Here is a 23,355-nt window from a genome sequence, read left to right as displayed (position 1 = left end):
TTAAATGAGCTCCTACACTTTCTGAATGTCGTCCTTTTTTGACAAAGTACACTACCTGCAGTAACAGCAATGACCAGTGGTAATTGCACATTGAACTAGTGAAAAAGGTTAACTGATGTTAACAAATGTACTAAGAACTCATAGAGGAAAGGTGGCACCTCAACAAAGTGCCAATAACTTTGTCAAAATACTTGTGCTTGTCCAGGGAATCGGTGGTAACCGTTTGCACAACTTAAATCCCGCCTCCAAATAAGTTCCTAAGTAACATTGCTGTTTTGTGCTATTTTTGTTTTCTTTGATATGTTTTATATTTTGCAATTGTGCCTCTTGTACGCATATTTTTTGTGTTATGTTGCCTCTCCTGCTTGGACCACATGGTATGCAGTATGATGTAAATAAAAAATGAAAGGGAACTAAGTGTTAGCACAAATAAGCTTTGGGATCTGGTATACATATGTTTGGGATGTATACACATCTTATGGATAAAGCCCAATTTCTTTAAGTACAGACAGAGTGCGTAGTCATACAGAGGCAGCCGATATGTCAGGCTTCACTGATGAGGCAGTACTGAAGCAGTAGAAGTTCTAGTTACCAAAGTGGAGCCTTAGAAGATGCTGACATGGTTATTACTGGCCATGCGTACTGGTTTCCATGGGAAACTGCAGCTGACATGATATCCACAGTAAGACATACCCACAAATGTAGCTTTTTTTTTGTCACACACACAAAGTTTACCGAGGCAATGCAATTACTTTTGACGAGTAGAAGAAAAAAAGAAAGCAACGCATAACAAACTGTCTTTTACAGGTAATTTCTGTGTTACAGTAATATTAGATGTGAGACAACATGGTTCACAATGAGGCTGAGAAGCAGCAGAGATAACAGTAAAATCCAAGAGAAAAAGCACTGCACAGGAGGTCAATATGAACTATAATTTTTATTACTGCAAAGGAACAGCAGACAAAAGTAAAACATATGAACAAAATGCGATTGAGTTCATACTTTTCATATAATGGCACATTGAAATACCCAAAACATCACATTGTAGGCACAACGTTTTCCATGCACAGGTTTTTTTCTTAGGCAACAGCTTATGTAGCACATTAGCCGCTCCTCCACAGTCGCCCAACGCCTACATTTCTGGATGTGAAAATTAGCCAGTGTTGGCCCACCAACACTGGCTGGTTTTGTGATCGTGAGAGCACTCTCAGTAATACATAATTGCTAATTTTGAGTTAAATAAATGATAAATACTGCAAGCTCAAAAAGACAAGAAAAAATTATTTCATCTTTGTATTGTGCGTAGTTGCGTCTGCTGCACATGGCCTCCGAGATGGCAGTGGTATGCTGCGTAGCGTAGTCTACCGCGGCCACCACGAGGTGCCACAAAGAGCCCTTTTGCTGCCACGACACTAAACTTTTGGCTCGGCCTTTGCCCTCTTGCGTTCTGCACTGTGTAGCTTCCAGTGCACTAGTGGAGAAGACACTGAAAGCTGGGCATCGGTGCATTAACTTCACTTATAGTTGAAGGATTTTAAAAACTTTTGCGGCATGAGACTTGTGAGGCAACACCCTTTCATATTGAGGCCATTCTATGATTAGTTAAAAAAGTGTTTCAGGACCCATTTAAGACATCTCAGTGACTTGTTTCACCAAGCAACCTTTTGTCAGGTCAGGTGTCTGTGGGGTTCTGGCCTGTTCGGATAAACTGTGTTAAGCTTAAAAGTGTTCTTACCAGATGCTTTCAGGATCAAGTGCTCTAAATGTTATGGAATTTGCCTAAGTGCTGTGAACTGCAAGTTGAAGGGACAATTCGTGGTTTGACAACCCTGTACATGCCCTTTGTAAAAATAGACATTCACGTATTGGAGCTTGAGGCATTTGCCACATTTTGATGCCACCTTCAGAGAGGAACGAAGTCATTTGTGAGAAAAAAGATGGAGCTTCATTCTAGCAGAGACTAGTGTAAACGATACTCTTTCCAGAGCCTACTAGCGTCAAATACAAAGCAGTTTTCTTCAAAACGACAAAAATTTGGTGAGACACACTTGTGGTTTTTCTATGCATAACTTGGCAAAAGCTATGTGGTGAAAGTTCTGACATTACTTGCTAACTTGTTAACAAGGAAGTTGTATTATAGCATTCCCTTGACATCACAAGACGGTGGCAGATGGGGCAGGCATGCAGGTCGTATTTGCTCTAAGATTACCAAGGCATTTTAGAATGGCTTAAACATCAGAAGCAATGCTCGAACAACAGAATCTTTTTGAAAAGAACTGCAGAACAGCACCAAAAGTCCAAAGTTAGGAAGCACTGTGTATAAAATTAATGCTAATGCTTTCACATAGGGCAAACCAAGGCAGGGATAATGCACATAATCCAACTGCACCATTAGCCCTGCTTGATAGGTCAAAAGTGCTCGGTCACTGCCTATATGGGCAGCCGCCGCGCCCACATAGACGGGGCTTGAGCCAATTTCACCTATTATGGAGGGCCAATGGTGGAGTTCAAATTAAAACAGATTAGTATAGTTTTACATTATCCCAGCTCTGGTGATGTTAACTGAGTCCTTGAGCGAGCATGCGTGCATCCTTCCAAGCTGTCTATCTAGCAATCCAGGTACAATTTTCCTCTTCTGTAGTGGCTGGCATGACCCATGTATTATCATCAATGAAAAATGTTTAGTGGCTGAGGCTGTTGCTGTTAAGGAAGGCGCCATGCACATTTTGGTAGTTTCATATAAAAAGAAAACTTTGTTTCTCGAGCCAGAATAAGGCGGTCCTCATCATTAGAATAGCGACACATACTGCATAGCTTGATAGCAAGAGTTGTTTCACATGTACCATACATACTGAAATTTTAACTAATAGCAACACAACAATTCCTGTAGAAAAGCTGACACTTCTCACTGTGGATATGCAGGCACTGATGTCTGCTCAGTGAGCACGTCCAATGACTGTTGGGCAGTGCTCGTTGTGACGCCCATTATGCAGCGCGCCCAGAGCCTGGAGTCATCACAAAACATTGTGTTCGTGGACTCAACATCATCATGTGATGCAGATGGTAGCACGGCCACCGTGCTGCTCACGGCCACGAAAGCAGGAGCAGTGCCTGTAGCTGTGCTTGTGCACAGTTCCCAAACAAGGGAGGGGTACCGTGCTGCTTTTCAGCTGCTGAAGGACAGGCACCCATCATGCTTCGGCAACAAAGAGGTACAAATTGTATATTGCAATTAAAACATGTTGTAAAAGAGTCTGCACCAGTGCTGCCGAAGGACCGAATGGAATTTTTATAATCCTGGAATTTAATAACAATAATTTTAATAATACCAGTATTTTTATAAGATGGCTTGCCAGTTTTATAAAACAGGAAGTTACTAGTATATTATGGTTGCCAGGAAACACATATCCATGCTTTTCCCAAAACAGCCACAAGCACTTTGATTTTTCAGTTACATTTACTGACTACTGCACAATATGGAAATATACCCCCCATCAACAGCTCCATAGCTAGTAGCTAGAACTGGGGCTGTTAGCAAAATCGTCACTGGTAACAATCATATAAACAATGAGTGCATAAGGGGAGGTAAAACATTTTCTTGGATGAATTCTTTCATAACTGAGAAGGAAAAACAATAGCACGAAAGAAGCAAGGATGAGACGAGTACACAGGACTGATGCCTAATTCCAATTAAGGTTTACCGAAGAAATATTATAACTGTAAGTACAGCACGCGACCAGCATGGGAGTATCACATTCATGATAAAGAGCCACATGTCAAAGAGTCACCCTAGCCCACAAAACAACCACATCGTAGCCATACATCATAACAGAACCGTGGGGCCCAATATAACATAGGGGATAACAGACAGTAGAGATTATTGCACAATATGACTCTAGACTAAAAAAAATATGGTAAGCGAGGTTGAAGCACATGCTCTGACCCACCAATTAATAAAAACCTAGAAGACAAGACTGAAAAGCAAATGCTACATTGGTAAGTAAGACTTGTAAGGAATACATAAAAGAAAACAAAAACGAAAAAAAAGAACCTAAGATACTTGACTAAGAAACTTTATAAAGCTTAAACTATAAAAACACTAATCATGCGTAACGAGGCGCTGCATCGGGAAACAGGGACACTACACATATCCTTCCAGAAAGGCGATTTCTTTGTCATTAGGTGCTAAAGAAGGCATGTTAATGCACTTATCACCCGACTTCAAAATATAAAATGCCTCAACAATTTCCAGCGCATACAAAAATTTTCACTCACACATTTGGAAAGCCCTCACGAGACAGAACAGGGAGGGAAATTGTTGAGGCATTTCATGTCCTGAAGTCAGGTGACAAGTGCATTAGCATGCTTTCTTTAGCACTAATTGACAAAGAGGTCACCCTCCTGGGAGCATATGTATAGTGTCCCTGTTCCTGTTTAGTGACACAATACCTCATTCTTTAAACATTGTTATTTTTTGTTGCAGTTCAAGCTTTATAGAAGTTTCTTAGTCAAGTATCCTAGGTTATTTTTTTCTTTCATTTTTGTTTTGTTATGTATTCCTTACAGGTCTTGCCTACCAGCACAGCATTTACTTTTCAGTCTTGTTTTTACAGGTCTTTATCAGTTGGTGGGTCAGAGAATGTGCTTCAACCTATCTTCACATATTCTTTAGAGTGAAGCTGTTCAATAATCTATTGTCTGTAAACACCTCTGGTATATTGGGCCGCCCGGTTCTGTCATGGTGCATGGCTGCAATGTGGTTGTTTTGGGGAGTGAGGGTGTTCTTGGTGACTCCTTGATATGTGGATGTTTTGTCATGAATGTGATACCCTATGCTTGTCTCGTGCTGTACTTACAGATATCACAATGCTTCAGTAAACCTCAGTTGGAATTAAGCGCCAGTCCCGTGTACTTGTCTTGTCCTTGTTTCCTTCACGCTACTGTTTTTCCTCCTCAATAACATAGGCAGGCATTTCAAAAATCAAATGCCACGGAGAGTATAAAATGATAAGAACTTCAACAAATATTATGATATATGTAGGTATAGAAAAATAGGTGAATGAATAATCCAAGCACTGCAAGCAAGCACATTAACATAGGGAGAACCAAGTCTCGTGCCAGAAACAGTGCTCTGAATGACAGTTAACAAAAACGCACATAAACCTTCATAACATTTGGGTAAAAAATATATATATACACCAAATTTACTTGCATAATGATGGCACTCATGTAATGATCACACCCCTGAATTTTGACGTCAAAATTAAATTTTTTTCTTCCCAGTGTAATAATCACACCTTGAACTTGCCGCAGCGATACGTCGTGTGCCAAGCCTAGCTAATGATGATCGCGCTTACCGTCTGTCGAATGCTGTCGAATGCTACGCGAAGGACTGTTCAAGACATACCACGTGGTCTGCATGCACCAAACATTTTTAAGCGGATGCCCCATTTTATTCTTTTCATCACTTTGCACACTTCCGTGAAAAAAAAAAAAAAAGGTACGACCAAATTTGCCTTGGCTTTATTATTTGTAGGCTTTATAATGGTTGTGGTCAACAACAACAACAAAAAAGGAACAACAAAAAAGGCACCTTTTGATTCTTCTCGTCTGCGCTCGTGGGCACGCGACAAATCGCGAGCCACAATGATAGTAGCCATGTTTACACGTTTACGATACATTATAAGCGTACCCTATTCATAGGCTGATGCTTGTAACACAGCTAAGATATTCACCCACCCTTCGCGGAAACGTGCTGTATTAGGATAGTAGTGAAGACAAATGCCGCAGTTTCCGCAGCATACCTGCCATGTGTTTCTATGTCACTGGCAGCTAAGCATGCCCATCTCTGTTTCTGTCCCCTCAAAGTGGACATGGCTACGTTATTGCCGCAGACTTGCCGATGTGAACAATATTCTTCACTACTGATATGAAAGAAACTATTTCAATGCGCGTAATATACTCATGAAAAGAAAAAAAATCACGTTCAGCGCGTTCGGCTTGCTCTGCCGGCCACCATTTTTGTTTTGGGATCCCGCACTGTTACAGCGGCAGCCGCCTGTTTGTTGACCTGTTGTCATCCTGCAGCAAATGTGGGATGAAAAAAAAAATGTTTTCTTTACGCGGGAAATTCAACTCGCGTAATGACCGCACCCCTGAATTTGCGGCAATTTTTCTGACACAAAAGTACTATCATTATGCGAGTAGATACCATAAATATATGTAAACATTTGGAACAGGCCTTTTATGTCAGTAACATTATATATTTCTTTTCCAAAGACAGCATGAAGTAATGCATTTGTACCTTGCTTATGAGACCAAGTTCTTGCATGATTTTATATGGGATAATAATATATTAAGGAAATGCAGGGTTCATCTATTAAAGTGCTGATTCATTAAGTTCCTTTTTACCTGCAGGCTCCGACAGCATTCATGACTGACAACTCCAGGGCGGAGAAGGATGCCCTTTGTGACGTCTGGCCCTCAGCAACACAATTGCTGTGCATCTTTCATGTCCTCCAAGCTGAGTGGCGCTGGCTTTTGGCTGCACACAACAAGATACCGAAAGATGACCGGCGCCACCTCATGGCAAGCTTTCAGAAGGTAACAAAAAGGCTTAAAGTGCTTACACTAAGCTTCAAAATGACAGAAAAAAGAACATAACAGAAATTAAAGTAAATATTACTTGAAACAGTTAAGTAAAGTTGATGAGATGGTGTCACTACTTAGAACAGTAGAACTAGCTTGCGAATGTTTTTACTATTAGGCTTCAATTTTTCTGCGGTGTTATGTAGAGTTCTGTCCGAGTATTGCTTGTTAGGACAAGTGCCTTAGACATCCACTAAAAAGCACCAGTGATAATGGTCAGCAAATACAGCTTGCAACAAGCTTCACAGTTTGCTGCTACTGTTGTATGTGCTTGTCAACACTGCTTCAACACTTCAAGCAGTGGGCTAAAGGGTTTCAAGTAAGGATAATGCATTTAGCACAGTAAAAAATGCACTGCAACCCAGGTTCTAGTAAACGGAAAGTGTACAAACTTGTGCAGTTTGTCTTATTTCAGAACTTCTTAGTGCCTGTGTAAATCAGAGATGCATGATAAGAGAAGCAACTGAAACGTGATGCAACAAACTATTACTGTAAGGCCCGGATTAAGGCAGAGGTGTATTATGAAAAAAGCACTTGCTACATGATAAAAGCGAACAATATACACAGGTAAAAGTGATGAAATATGAAGCAATGCTGACGCTGCTATCGCCCCTCTCAGCTGCGAATTGTCACCCTGGCTGTAGCTTAAGCCAACGTGGGAGTGTAGGTGAATGGCGCAAGATATGGACAGTTTCTGTCCCATGGAGGCAGCAGCTGGAAGCTGCAGAAAGAGGCGCTGCGCGATAGATCTTTGGCGAAGCTTATTCTGAGCCACCGATGAAGCAAGATTGGAACTTTATAGTCAGAACAAAGGTAGAGAACAACATCTCGTAACCTGGATTGAGAAAAAAAAAAGAATGGGTGCGGCGTATCAGGTCAGAATGACCTTGGTTGTCTTTTTCACTTGCCTCACTACTCAACAGCATGTTGGCGACATTACACCACACAAAAGAGTAATTTACAGATGGATGTTGATTGAATACAAGCGACAGAGAACATACGCAAGCCCACAACAAAGCGAGATGGTGTAAAGAGCAAAGAGGTTACATAAGGCGAGGAATAGGGCTAGTTAGCATATGTTCGTGTTAAGCTACCATGCTAGGTTCTTCACGCCAAGAGAAACACGAAATGAAGAAAAAAATGGCACAGACTAGTATCAATGTTTACCTTTGGACAATACGTATACACAAGGTGCGCTAAAACATGATGCAACTTAGTCTGTAACTGATTAAGTTGAAGACTTATCACACTTGTGGGCACCCACGTGCATCAGCCACAAGAAACATGCAATATGCATTGTATAAATATTTGCTTTAAAAACAATCTTCTTTCCAAAAGCACATGCTTTCACAGCTGCTCCATCTACTCGATATACGGTAGCACTGGAGAGCTTCTGGTGGAGTCACAGTCATTTGGTCTATCATGAGCTAGAGGATGCTGTCCACAGTCCTAAAATGTCATTTCACTGAATCGATTTGCAACTTGTGGAGAAAAAGTATACATATTTCATATGTGTACTTTTTTCTCCAAAAGTTATAAATGATCAGATCAGATAATCAGATCAGCGACGACTAGGTTCCACAGTCACTGATCTGATTATTTTTGATGTCAGAAGCTGCACCACAGAAAGTGCCACATGATATGGGACACTGTCATGTTGCAGCATCAAAGCTTGGCAATCACTGGCCACATGTGAAACACATTGTTTTGAAGTCATCAAAAAATGTGACAGGTAAAAGACTGATTCATTGATTAGTCTGGAGGCATAAAATTCTTCTGTATCTGTAGTGCAATTCGGTCCCAAAATAGGTAGAGAAAAGCTTCAATTTGATTTTCCTTTTACTCATTTGGGCTTTCTAGGGCTGCGCTAAAGCTTCAGTGCTGCGACTGCTAAGTCTGGAATTTTTTATCAGGGTATTATTCTAAAATGCACGGATTTATTCTCTGTAATGTCAGTTATGAGTAATTTATGGCCATTTTGGATGCAAACAAGCAGGGCGAAACACAGGTCTTTAATGCTAGCACAGTGATTAATTCACTGTGCGAGTGAGTGCCATTTCTCATGGCAATTTTTTTCATTCATTAGTGTTAATATCATGCTAGCCAGCTATGTTAATGTTGCATAATACACATAGTGAGAGAAATGTTTTCACAACACTTCTTTGAAACAATTCTAACAAATAAAAATGCAATTATTATAATGCATGACATATGCCACAAATTGACAACCACTGGATAATGGAGTTATTCAACCAAAATGAAAGAAATAACATTCACAGAGTTTGTGCACAAGATACAGCAATAATTTGGCCTAACTTATTTCTTGCATACTGAAATTTCTGGCAAGAATGGGCTCTTTAAAATTCCCTATGAACTATATAGAAAACACCACTAGAAGACAATGAGGATGTTGAAAACGAACTGATACACATCGATGTTTCATATTATATTTCAGATCCTTTACGCAAAAGATGAAGGTGACCTTCAGGCAGCCAAAGCATGCCTACATGCCCTGCCTTATACATCCTACGTCCAAAGAGTTGAGGCATTCCTTCAACGTGAACATGAGTGGGTGCTTTTGTACCGTGCTGGGATTGTCACAAGAGGACAGAATACTAACAACTATTCTGAGGCATCTGTCCGAATCCTCAAGGATGTCATTCTCAGCCGGACCAAAGCTTACAACGCAGTAGCCCTAATTGAATTTGTAATGACTAATTGGGAAAAATATTTTGAAACGCGGCTGCTGCGTCATGCAAATTATCGTGAACAATCACACAAAATTGATTTCCAGCACCTTCTCCAAAAAATGCCCGAAATCCCACCAGAATCCATAGTTCAAGTTGAAGAGAATGTTTACAATGTGCCCAACTCTTTGGGTAATGGGACGTATGAGGTAAGGGCTGATGTAGGAGTCTGCAGTTGCTGGAAGGGGAGCCAGGGTGCCTTCTGCAAGCATCAAGCAGTTGTACAGCGGGCCCTTGGTGGGCTGTTCCCAAACAGCCCAGAGCTTACTCCAGGGGACTGCAGAGAGCTGGCTCATCTGGCACTTGGGGATCGATGCCCCCCAGAGCAATTTTTCGTGCCATTTACTGTTCAGAAAGACGACGTGGCACTTTCTCTTTCTCCTGGGACCAGTGAGCCAGCTGCACAAGAAAGTGCCAACTGCACTGAGCCACTGTGCATTCCACAAGAGCCACATGCTGGCTCCAGCCTGCAGCCTGAGGTGTGTTACATTCCATGTTTCAGCACGCTGATAACCTGATACAGATGCCATGTTTTCTTTCATTTTTAGTCTTTTCAATGTCAGTTTTTTCATGGTGCCCACCATTGCATAGCTGTTGTTGCAAGATTACTTTTATGCATTTACAGATGAAAGCTAGTTGACTGGACAGAACTGATTACATTAGTAGCTTTGCCTGTAGTGTCTTTCACACACACACATTTACGAGTGCATGCAAGCATGCAAGGAGGGCCTTGTTCTAGGCTGTTTGTGATGAATACTCAAGTATAAATTACTGGTCAAATTGCAAACATCTGCTCTTAAGATGCGCAACAACTTAAGGCACATACAAAAAAAAAATTTGCCATCACGACCGATTCCTGGGCACACTATATCATAAAAAGGCAAGATGCATTTTTGCTTATGAGTGTCCACATATTTAAGCACACGGCAAATTCACAGCTAGCAGGTTTGTGCTAGAATGAATGGACAATAGCTGACAAAAACATCCTTTGCAGGACCTGGCAGAACAGTATGAGTGTTCATCATTCAGCAAGAGCATGCAGCGCATTTACACAGCAGCTGCAAGAGACCCTGCTAGTGCTGCACCCCTGCAGTCTGTGAGTGCACATCTGGAAGGGATCACCACCACAAGTGCCATTCATGAATTCCTGATAAGGTTGAAGGCTTCTGCTGTGGCAACAAAGAGGCACGGCAAAAAAATTAAAGTGCAGCCAACAAGCCTTGCAAGACGTCGACCTGGCTTACCAAGGGGTGCAGGACGAATCCCAGCCGGACGACCAACAAAAAAAACCAAGCGAGTCCATGCCCTAAGCAGAAGCGTAAAGGACAATGTGCCGGGAGCAAAATGCCATTAGAGCAAAAGCAAAATGTGGTTGGCAAAAAAAAATTTAATTATAGGGTTTTACGTGCCAAAACCACTTTCTGATTATGAGGCACGCCGTAGTGGAGGACTTCGGAAATTTTGAACACCTGGGGTTCTTTAACGTGCACCTAAATCTAAGTACATGGGTGTTTTCGCATTTCGCCCCCATCGAAATGCGGCCACCGTGGCTGGGATTCGATCCTGCGACTTCGTGCTCAGCAGCCTAACACCATAGCCACTGAGCAACCACAGAGGGTCATGTGGTTGGCAATTTGTGCCCATTGTTGTGTCGGTATCTGGAATGCAGCATGTGCATTTACTGCTGTTAGATGATGAAGTGATAGCGATGTGACCATGTTGTCCACGCACAAGTGTATCTTCGCGTGTATATATTCTTGTTCATGTACTGTAATCTTGTAGATGGTTGCTTTCATGCTGCCAGTATGCAGCACGGACAATACAGCTGTTTCTTGAGGCCTGTGCCTCCCTCTACGGGCACAACAAACAGGCAATGAGGGTGCGATTGAACAAGAACTGAAGATGGCGACGGCGGTCGGCAAGCTACCGGAATTCGATCCCGACAGCAACAAGAACTGAAGATGGCAACGGCGGTCGGCAAGCTACCGGAATTTGATCCCGACAGCGTAAGCTTGGAGGTCTTCATCGGAAGCTTCGCACATTGACGTACAAGGAAATCGTGTCAATGCTGCGGAAGCACTACTTGCCAAGGCGTTCAATAGTGAGCGCAAGATGCCACTTTAATCAAAGGAAGCAAGCACCTCGAGAAAGCATCACAAACTTTGTGGTCCAGCTCAAGAAACTAACAGCCTCATGCAATTTCGGCGGCTTCCTGGAAAAAGAACTTTGGGACTGCTTGATAGCTGGTCTTTACCCGCGGCTGTACGTTGTTGGTTGCCAGCCATGACCGACACCGAGCTCACCTGGAACTGTGTTTGCAACGTTGCCACTGCCATGGAGATGGCAGCGAGAGATGCATTGCAAATGGTTGCGAAAAATAGCACTGAACAGTCATACAGCAGCAGCGAATTCCACTGGCAAAGCAACTCGTCGACGTTGAGACGGGGCTCAGAAGCAGGGGCATGCAGCAACCATGGCCCTCAAAAGCCGACACCCAAGGACTTTGACGCAAAGGGCTAAGTCAATTTGTCATCAATGTGGGGGGCGGCACGCACCTGTAAGTTGTCCATTCTTACAGCAGCACTTGTTATAAATCACATAAGAAAGGCCATCTTGCAAAAATGTGCAAAACGAGAGTGGTACACCAATTGGAGCCGGAAACATTGGATAGAGAGTTGCTTACACTTTGTCACATCGATAACCGTTCGGGCAGTCCTGGCATTGTAATAAATGTATAGTTAAACGGGAGAGGTACCCATGGAACTAGACACAGGAGCAGCAGTTTCTGTAATGTCAGAGGCAGAGTGTGCGAAGCATTTACCGAGTGCTAATCTCAGACAAGCTGGTATCAAACATGGCACGCCGATTGATACCGAAGGAATCATTGATGTTGAAGTGAGTTACTGTGAGCAGTGTTTTCATTTGCCTCTAGTAATTGCTAAAGAGACTGAAAGTGTGAGAATGCCTACGTCTGCTGTGACATACTTACTAGCGCTAACAAGACTAACAAAAAAAAAAAGGTTGGGACAGGACAGAGCGCTGGAATTCAAGTGTTAGACTTGAAGTCTAGCACTCTGTCCTGTCTTAACTTTTCTTCCATTAGTCTTGTTAGCGCTACCAGAGTCCTTCCATGTTTTTCTGGTCACGAAACTCCGCCGTCACTCTATGGGAGAGGTTCATATACTGCCCAAAGGTGCCGCGACGCGGCGCCACTGTGCCACAGAGGGCATCGTTCGCGTACCGAAATGCGTGCGCAGTGCGAGGCGAGCTGACTGATCGGGTGCGTTCTGTGCGTGTGCTGTGCTATTTTTCGAGTGTTGGGCTGTTTGGTTGAAGTGGTGGGGTGGGACAACGATGCCGAACACGTGTTGCGTGCCTGGGTGCCGTTCCGGCAACAAGGGCACGACTGAAAACTTGTCGTTGTTCTGTTTACCAAATAACAAGGATCAGCGCGAGAAATGGAAGCGGGCCATACCGCGGCAGGGAAGTGGCGGTTTTAATTTCGAATCGAAGTATACACGTGTGTGCGCGAAACACTTTGACGCTTCGGACATCGCCACAGCAAAGGGGCGAACTTCATGTCCAGCAGGGGGTGGTAGGAAACCAACCAGTTGAAGCGGTACCAGTTAAAGGGACGCAGTAGGTATCACGATTATCGTGTAAAGGTGACCACTTACAAAAAATTGCGATGCTGATGATGAAGGAGAATAAGGGTGTTGTGAGATCTGATCAGGGCATTGATGACAAAACACATTTGCTTTATGCTTTGTTGCAACCTCAATTTGTGTTATACCAGGATAGAGTAGTTCACAGCAATAGCGCCCTTACCCCGACCATCTATGAAAGGTATAGCATTAGAATTCCTTTAAATGCAAGTGTTAAAACAGAATAATATGCATTGTTTTATTTTCCATTGTCCTTTAGTCTTGGCTATTGCTGGGCTACAATTCTTCAATTGCATGTACTTTTAAGTCTATAAGCTGCTATGAGTAAGAAGGTTATTAGCACACTGTTAGCTACATTTGTATTGTGATTTGCTGAGCAAGTTTTGTTTGCATGTTTAAGTAACAGCTGAAGAAGTAGAAAGGTGGTATCTCTAACAAGCCATTTAAAAAAAAAATTGCTGTATTTGTGATGTGGCTACTTGTGTTCGTTGAGCAGCGTGAATAAGTGCTGGGCTTACTGACGCTTCTAAACGACTAGTGCTTGCTAAGGCAATTGCCTAATTACAGCTAGTTTCAACTGTGCAGGTCCTAACACTTCAGGTTCGCCTTAATCCGTTGTTAAAAGCCGCACCGAAGACATTTAGTAGCGAAGTTCGTCTTGCATTAATTCTACCTAAATCTTATTCAGAAATGGCATCGCTTCGCAAGAAATCTTAAGCGCATGGAGCAGCTCAGTTCCCTTTTCTTTGTCATTAAGTATTCTACGGTAGCAGCCCTTTGCAATAGCAATTTCATTCTTTTGATCTCGTTATAAGATTCTGCCCACAGAGTCCTTCTCTGCCACAGTTTAACAGAAACTGAACAGCTGTGCTCGGCGAACAATCTGGCGCTATGCGCAATGGAGAATTGGCGCTTACTCATCTGGTGATAAGTGGGACCACTGGCGTTTTGTTGCGAATGCGCGGTGTTTAATTTAAGGCCAATATTAAAAAGCGGAGCCCACCGAAGCGTTGAGGCGAACGGTGATGACGAAGCAATCCGGACCGAGACCGCCCGGCCGTGTACAGCGGACGCATTTCGACGGGGGCGAAATGCAAAACACCCGTTTATTTAAATTTAGGTGCATTTTAAAGGATCCCAGGTGATCAAAACTAATCCCGAGTCCCCCACTACGGCGTGCCTCATAATCGTATCGCGGTTCTGGCTCTTAAAATTCCAGATCTTTATTTTTTTCGGCCTGAGACCGCCGCAAGCTCCATGTTATGAGCGGCTTTTTTTTTTTTCGTCCCGTGCGCTCATATCATCGCAGAAGACACGCTCAGGCAGTAATTTAATTATATTCAATGTTAAAAATAGTTACGCGAGATTAAAGCGATCGTTGAGGAAGTTGAGAAAGCTAGAATACCGAGGCTGCCCCACACACAACCACAGCGGTAGCGGCGTTCGCATGCCCTCTCATGCACGGTTGCGCCTCTAGCGGCAGGCGCTGGCGCTATATGAAACTGAGGCGGCAGTTTCGTGACCAGAAAAAACATGGAAGGTCTCTGGCGCTACTATGTAACAGCAAACGCATCAACACCAACTAGCCCAACTTTCTGCATAAATGCCTGTGTTGTTTGGCTGCAACTGGCTCAGTAAAGTCGAAATCCATTGGAATGAAGTAATGCAAGTGAACACACTGACAAAGGAAATGCCCTTGACTGACAAATATTGCGAACTGTTCAAGCCTGGTTATGGAGTGATAAAAGGTTTCAAGGCAAGCAGTTGTTGCATTCTACAAGGTGCGACCAGTGCCGCACGCATTGTGCAGACAGGTCAATTAGGAACTGGCTAACTTTGAAAAAGTTGGAGTCATATACTGTGTGCACCATAGTGCTGGGCAACTCTCTCGCTATCGTGCCAAAGAAAAATGGCAAGGAGCTTCGGCTATACAGTGATTAATGTGTCACAGTAAACCCTGCAATTGAGGTTGACCAGTACTGGCTCCCTCTGCTAGAGGACATTTTTGCGATGTTACATAGCAGAGCCACCTTTTCAATTCTGGATTTATCCAAGGCATACTTGCAGCTTTAATTGGACGAGCGAGCGCAAGAACTGCTTTCAGGTTCCAATGCTTGCCATGTGGCATAGTCTGCGTGCTGGCAGTGTTTCAAGTAGTGATGGACCAAATCCTAAACGGGTTGTCTGGCACCGCCTGTTACACCGCCTGTTACTTAGATGACGTCGTCATCGCAGGCGAAGATTGAAAGCAGTGCTATGACAGGTTAGAGGAGATGCTCATATGTCTACAAGAACATGGCATAAGGATCAACATTGACAAGTGCAAGTTGTTCCAACAACGAATAAGATACCTGGGCCATAAGGGTGATAAGAATGGCTTGCATTCCACTGTGGATAAGGTAGCAGTCATCGAGCATGTGCCAAAACCAGAAAATGTGACTCAGCTGAAAGCCTTTCGGGCTTGATTAATTTCTACTCAGAATTTTTGCCTTACCTAGCTACAGTGCTAAAACCCCTGCATGACTGGTTGAGCAGATAAACAGCATGGCATTGGTCGTGCCAATGCGGTGAGGCATTTAGGGCTTGTAAAGAAATGCTTACCAACGAGCACGTTCTCAAGCTGTATGACGTCAAAAAAAAAAATACAGCTAACATGTGATGCCTCCATATATGGTCTTGGTGCTGTTTTGTTGCACGTCGTGAACGGAAATGACAAACCAAGTGTATCTACGTCCCAGTCACTGTCACCAGCTGAATGCAATTATGGGCAGATCGAAAAAGAAGCTTTGAGCAATGTGTTCGGTGTCAAAAGATGTCACAACAACCTGTATGGTCAAGCTTTTAATATATTAACAGACAATCAACCCCTAACCATGCTCTTCAACTATAAAAGGAAAAGCAGTGATATGGCCACTGCTAGGGTACACTGATGGTTTGCTTTCTTAGCTAACTACAGCTGTATGATAGCACAGAAGCTCGGTATAGCAATTGGCCATCCTTATCTAGACTGCCACTGCCATAAATGGCAGAGTAAACTGAAGAATTTTTTTATTGTTCCACTCTTGACGAGCTCCCTTTGACAGCAAAGGATATAGAGTGTGAAACAATGCACGACAATTTACTAACTCTAATTTGCAACATATGGCATGGTTGGCTAAAGGCTGTTTTTGGGAGATTGCAACCTTTCTGGGTTCGATGTTTTGAACTTTCAGTTGAAGCTGGTTGCATTGTTTGGACAAACAGAGTGATCATTCCAAAATGTTCGCAGAATGCTGTGCTGAATTAGACGCACGGACAGCACCTGGGAATCCCAAAGATGAAAATGGTCGCAACGTCGATGGTCTGGTGGCCGGGAATTGACGATGCACTGGAGGAAACGGTGCAAAAATGCAGCATTTGTCAAAGCGTAAAACCACAGCACAACTAAAACCTCTGACCTCGTGGAAAATGTGCGAGCACCCATGGGAAAGGGTGAATTTTGATTTTGCCTAGAAAGAAGGAAAAATGTTTCTTTTAGCCATTGATGCTTATAGCAAGTGATTATAAGTTAAAGTGTGTAGCACGACGATGCCTGCTATGACAGTTACAGTGGTTAGATCTCTTGTTTGCTGTGCACAGTCTGCTTTTAGAAGTGTTAACAGGCAACGGGCCGCAATTCCGTGCCAATGAGTTCCAAAGTTTTCTGAAAACTAATGGTGTGAAGCACACATTTACACCTCTGTACCTCCTGCAGTCCAATGAGGCAGCAGGGCATGCTGTACAAGCTACAAAGACTGCACTGTCTAAGCAGTTGCTGGAGGACAGAGAAAATGGCAGTACAAGAACTGTGTAACACAGAATAGACAACTTTCTATTTTGCTATCAAACAACGCCGCACACATTCACCGGAGAGACAACGGCTGAATTGTTCTTGAGAAGGAAATTGCAGACCAAGATTGTCTCTGTTGAGACCGAAGCTGACAAATGTCACGACCGATAAAGCAAAAAGGGTGAAACAGTCGGCAGATAAGCACCGAGTGAACCCACAATATTTTGTAGCTGGTGACCGTGTGCTGGTTTGTTCAATGCAAGGCAGGGCAGTGTAAGTGGTTTCCTGGATATGTTACATGACTTAAGTGTCCAACTATGTGTTTCATTGTTACTGCAAACAAAGTGCGTTTTGTAAGTGCAGATCATTTACAACATTGTGCACTTGATGGCGAAAACCAAGATAACAGGGAAATTTGCCTGCCAAACACATCTGAGGTCGCCTCTCCTCCGCTGCCCGTTGTTCAGCCACAGTCTCGGGTTGAACCACAGCTGTCAGACCAGTTGTCAACCGATAATGAACTGCTACACCTAAGACGGAGCAGCTGAGAAAGGCAGCCTCCCGAGTGTTGGGGCTATGACCGCTTTTGATCTAATAGGGAAGGAATTGTTGTGTCGGTGTCTGGAATGCGGCACGTGCGTTAACCACTGTTAGATGATGCAGTGATAGCAATGTCACCATGTTGGGCATTTGCGAGTGTGTCTTCGTGCGTATATATACTTGTTCATGTACTGTAATCTTGTAAATGATTGCTTTCATGCTGCCAGTATGCAGCATAGTCAAAGGTACGAGGTGTACACACACTATATCTACGTGGCTTGTAGAAACGGTGTTCCGAGTTTAGAATATGGCTTATGGTTAAAGCAACAAAACATTTGTTCCGTAAGTGTACCCATTTTTGACAGAACAGTCAGCACACTATGAGCAGATGCAGCACGGGTGAACACATCTTGAGAGGCATTCGGTCTTCCTATTGCCTAACTAGTTGTGCAGCTTCCACAGTGCTGCAAGAAACTACTCTGATAGAGTATATTTGTAAATACTATATGGGTGTTTGCAGATTACTGCCTCCATTGAAAATGGGGCCACAGGGGCTGAACCTGCAACTTTGTAATCGGCAGCAAAAAGTAGCTAATGAGTCATCACGGTGGGTCAGAATAAGCATACAGTTATGGCTGAAGAAATTATTCTGATGGCATGCATTTTTTGTTCCTTTTATGTTGAGAGAAGCAATTTAGTTGCAGCTCAATCTATACACTCATGTGTCAAGTGCCTCATAGATAAAAACAGATGTCATTGTGTAGTTCATGTTGCCCCTCTTGACTAATAAAGGGTAAAATGTCACATACACCTAAATAATGTTTGTGATCTGTGTCATTTGATGTCTAAAAGCAGTACTGGTACTATAACAGATACATGACCACCAAAAGTGCCCACGTGCTGCAGTGTTCATTGCCACAACTCCAAGGTGGTTGACATGAAGCGTCATTAGGGGTTGCTTTTGTGCATATCTTGGCACAATTGCTTGCGAACCCTGCATTATGCAACCTTTATGGATTGATAGCTCTTTTCCACATTACTTGAATGGGGTGAATTCTCTTCCAGTCCACTACTTCGTATCGCTTTCCTGAAATACATTAGGAATTGCAGAAAGAACCCTGTCAACCCTGTCTGCCCCTATGAGCTGTGTTACACGGTGGCCTATGAGCAGTGGTTGCTGTATTGCTTTGAGAACTAAAATGTCTCCCGGCGTCGCCCGCTCATCAAGTTCCCTTGGGAGCAGGATTCGACTGAGAGTCGTTCTGAAGCATTTTTCCAATGTGGTAAAGCAGCACATAGTCGTAGCAGCCAAGTATCAAACCCCGCCATATTATTCTGGTTGACACCATTAGTGGGATTTGATCCACCTGGCTCATTATTCTCAGTAGTGGCAAATGGGCAGTGTACATAGTTTTGTGACGACCAGCAAGATACAGTTCAAAATGTTTCAGTACAAAGACAATTGCTGCCACTTCCTTGAACCTGCGTGTAGTTTTGCTTGCTTTTTTTTCCAATGTTCAGGATGCAAAAGATACTGGTGCTTCGAGACCATTGCCTCTGGTTCGTGAGAGGACAGCTTTCAAGCCGTAGGGTGAAGCATTGCATGGCAGTACAAGGTCACGGAGCTCATCAAAATGGCTTGGTTTTCGCACCAAGCTTAGAATGGCTTTCAGTCATTGAAAGGCAGTGCTTTCACATCCTCCCCAGTTCCATGAAACTTCTTAATCGAGCAGTGTATGTAAGTTTTCTGCTAGTTATGCTCGATACTGCAGGAAATAGCTATAGAAGCTGAGCATTCCAAGGATACTTGGTATCTATGTATTGCTATTCAGCTCTGAAGTTCTCCCTAATGGTTTTCTATTTTCCACCTGTTGGTCTGGTGCCTCCAGCATCACCACAGTAGCCGAAGAACCCTACAGTGTACCAAACACAAACCTTTCTTTCAAAACACTGACTCCTGCACTTTTTTGTGGTCCCCGGACTGCTTTTAAGGACATTGTCGCGGGGCAATGATATCACTAGCTGCGACAATATCATCAATGTACACACTTGTGCCATCAAGTCCAATAAGCAGAGGCCATGCACTGCGGGAATAACAAAGGCGCTACGGCAATAGTGAAAGCGACATGACTGACTCTGTAGAGTGACTTTGCTGTGGTCACAGTGAGATCGTCAGTGGGGCTTTCATCTACTTGTGATTGCAGGTATACCTGCTGGAATGCACCTTTTGGAAGAACCATTCACCTTGGCGTTCAACTCATTCATTGTTGAGAGGTTAAGGATTTGGCCTAAAAGGAGGGCTCATCGTGAAACAGTACTTGCCACAAAGGCACACCGTTCCATTTTTCTAGTGAATCATGCAGGGGTGTGGCCCATGAAACAAGCTGCATGGTTTCCTCAAGCCTCCATATGTGTAGTTCCTCGTGTACTGCCAAATGCAAAGCTAGTGGCCCTTCATGGCATATCAGGAATATCAATGTAACTCCTAGTCGCAAATAAACATGCATTGGTTCACCAATGTGCCGAACGTGTGCTTATTGAGCATGCCATGGTGAGCCAACAGTTAGGCCAGGTTTACAAGAGTCACAGTGTTTATTCTGGCAATCCCAATTCGAAGAGCCTGATAATAACCTTGTCCAACTACCTCCTTCGCCTCGGACGACATGGAGATAGTTGTGTGGTGTTGTTCCTGAAATGGAAACTCGCTGAGTGCGCATCCTAGGAGCGCCATTTTATGTTTTCTATCCAGACCATAAGTGCAATAAAAGGTCTGTGGGTTCCAGCTGTGCAGAGCCATTGCGCCACTGATGTCAAAAGGTATCTTTGCCAACTAGTGAGTGTGATCATTCTAAACCCACTGCCATGAGTAACATCTGTTTTTGTTAATGTTATTGTAATCAGTGTTGGCAAACCAAACTGCACATTGTTCAGGATGAAGAGTTCTGCCCACTGTTACTACTGCAGAAAGCTGTTGGTGTAGAGGAAGCTGGAGCACTATCAAACTTGTTCTGAAGTTGGAGTCACGTGCAATTTTGTTTGTTGTTATTCTCATGCAGTGTTCATTCCTAACATTTTACAAAATGTAGACATTGTGAAAGCATTTCCTGCATTCAATTACAGTGCTTGTGCAGATGCTGACAGGGGTATGGTGACGAAAATACTTTTCTTTTCTTAAGTTTTGGCACGGTTGAGTTCTGTGCTGTTGCAGTGAAAGTGGTACACTTTGTAATTCTGTGGTTTATTATTCTCGTGCCAGCACTCATTCTTCCACTATCAAACTTGTTCTAAAGTTTGAGTCACGTGCAATTTTATTTGTTATTCTGTAAACATTGTGAAAGCATTCGCTGCATTCAGCTGCAGTGCTTCTACGGATGCTCACAGGAGTACGACGCTGAAAATAGTCTTTTTTTTTTGCTATTGGTATGGTTGAGTTTTGCACTGTTATTGTGGAAACGATATAATTCGCAATTCTGTGCAAAAGTTGTTGCTGAATAAAAAGCTTGTTCACCTTGGCTTTTGTTAAGCTTAGGATCCTTGTTGTGCTTCAAGGCGCTCCTGAACATCAGAGATATTGGTGTGGGTATGGAACATTTTATCAGTGTACCATTTGATCAGTAATGATACGATCCTGGAATGCACGTTTTCTAAATATATAGATTAATGTGTGCGGTGTGAGCACATAGCACATTTTACACCTGTGACACCCGCGCACTTAAGGTAGCGATACTGCTCGGTAAGGATCCAGTCGATCGAGCATGGATCCAGCATTCGAGCGCGCATTCGTTTGCTGCGCTACAGCTCAACAAACTTGACACGGCTAGCAGGGCCGTGCAAGAGTGCAAATTTTTATCCAGATTGGCCTCGATCACGATCAAAAGAAACCCCCGCGCAACAACTGCTGTGACTGAATGAGATAGCGATATTGCTCGGTAGAGATCCAGTCTATAGCGCGTCGATCCAACATTCGAGCGCGCATTCGTTTTCTGCGCCACAGCTGAACAAACTTGACAAGGATCGCACGGCCGTGCAACACAGCGCAAATTTTCATCCTGATTGGCCTCGATCGCGATCAGAAGAAACCCGTGCAACAAACTGTGTGACTGAATGAACAGAGATCAGACGCGCGAGTAGAGCGCAGGTACCCGTTTTCTTTTTTGCATCTGCCACGGACGCGCACATAGTTTCATGCAAGAAAAAAAGTGAATACAAAACTAACATTTGCGGCAACCGCACTATGTTAACTGCCGCTGAACCAATATAGCAGACAAAGTAGAAACTTACCTGTTTTTTGCGCAGCATTTTGATGGACAGCGACCCTTTGCGCCATTAGCGCGCCAGCGCTCCCGTCGCTCCGTGGAGGCTGCAAAAGCTGGGGAGGCGGCGGCGCTAGGGGAAGGATGGCGCTAGGCGCTTTGGATGGCGCAGGGACTAGACTCCCCTAGGGCGAAAAGTTACCTAGATATATAGTTCCCGTTGGCGCCGCCGGGGCGGCGCTGCAGTCGACCGGCTGCACAGGAGAGCGAATGTAAATGCGCGCCCGGGCTGCAGCATTAGCCAACGGCTTTCTGGACTAAGAGAGCCGCCCACCTAGGGCGAAGAAAGGACACATTCTCGCTGTTTCTTACAGTAAACGTTCATTCCTCCTCCTCCTCCCCACTACGGTCTGGCCATAGATCGTGGTTTCGGCACATAATTAAACCCCATGATCTTCTCTTTTTCGACTGTTCATGCACTCACACAAAGCTTCTCTGTGCATAGATTCCAACTCGTTAGATCTGTTCCATTTTTTTTTTCGCAGTTTCAATTATGACGACGCTCGCGGCCCACTCACGCCGTCAGCGCCGTTGTGCACTTCCGATTATGGCGGATGCGCAGCTGGCGCGCCCACTGGTAACTAGTCTAACCACGTTAGCGTGGTTAACGTGGTAAAACCACGTTAACCCTTTGGCCATGCTTTGGCTGCGGAAACGAAGAAGCGGAGTGGATGCTACGTCAAGGCTACTACGCCTCTTTATTGCAGAACAGGCGGTGTTTTGCCTTCTGATGCGGACATGAGCGTTCTGCGTACGCGCACCATGCAGTGTTCCTGATGAGCGTCTATGTGTACGCTCTGGCATGAGTCGTAAACGTCCAGCTATCTAAAAGCATCCTACTGGCTGCTGACTAAAAGCTGATTCACAGCGGCAACTCGCAGAGGCAGCTCGACCAACTTGGTCCCAAATAAATGTCCTTGTATGCTCACGTCTCAAAGCGACCGGTAACGAAATATTCAAAAATGGTCGCTCTTGGTCAAAAAGCCACCGTTTCAGGTATGCGAGTTATTGCACCATTCTTGGTCGCGCTACGGCAGTCGCAGTCCCACTGAGACAATCGGCGCAGAAGCAGGACATGTGTGCACGCGAACGCTAGCTTTGCTCAGTTACGTGGGGCGAGAAGACGTGGCGAGAGATTTTGACTGAGCGACGAGCGAACATTGGTCGCCACTCATCGGGATCCTGCGGCGCCACTCGTGGCAATCATCACGCCAGCGTTGTGAGACAGCCGGTAGCCGCCAGGTCACAAAATACATGTGCTGCTTCGTGCCAGCATATCGCACCCGCGTGTAGCTGGAACACCGTCCGAAGAGTTTGAGCGCAGAGCCAAACCTTGCAATCTGTGTCAGTGTTTCGCCCTTCAGGCAAAAATTCCAATATTATTTTCTTTTTCACAGCGACATTTAGCGAATATATTAGAACTTGTTCTGCATAGAGGTGGTGTTTGCTAAACATTTTGTTGTACATTTATTTTGGTTGAATAACGCGCTACTGCCACAAATTCTAAGCCTCTTTATGTTTCAGGCTTTCAATTATGCAGACACTCCAGGCTCATTTTTGTGATCACCGCCGCCGTCATCATGATGTCCTGCATAAAGTCCAAGGGCGATAACACTGTCGCCGCGCGTCGCACG

The 23,355-nt window shown here is 44.0% G+C and overlaps 1 long non-coding RNA gene across 1 annotated transcript; it reads right to left on the bottom strand.

Moving 5' to 3' along the window:
* Positions 1–5,576: 5,576 nt before the first annotated feature.
* LOC139061370 (uncharacterized) lies at positions 5,577–21,811 on the bottom strand. The gene is made up of 3 exons (XR_011515401.1): positions 21,690–21,811; positions 6,412–6,544; positions 5,577–6,081 (listed from the first exon to the last, which is right to left on the bottom strand). It is a non-coding gene; the product is annotated as an uncharacterized lncRNA (long non-coding RNA).
* Between the last annotated feature and the right edge of the window lie 1,544 nt (positions 21,812–23,355).

This window comes from Dermacentor albipictus, chromosome 6 (genome assembly GCF_038994185.2).
Source record: "Dermacentor albipictus isolate Rhodes 1998 colony chromosome 6, USDA_Dalb.pri_finalv2, whole genome shotgun sequence".
NCBI classification, from domain to species: domain Eukaryota; kingdom Metazoa; phylum Arthropoda; class Arachnida; order Ixodida; family Ixodidae; genus Dermacentor; species Dermacentor albipictus.
This window is presented reverse-complemented; position numbering and strand designations above follow the sequence as displayed.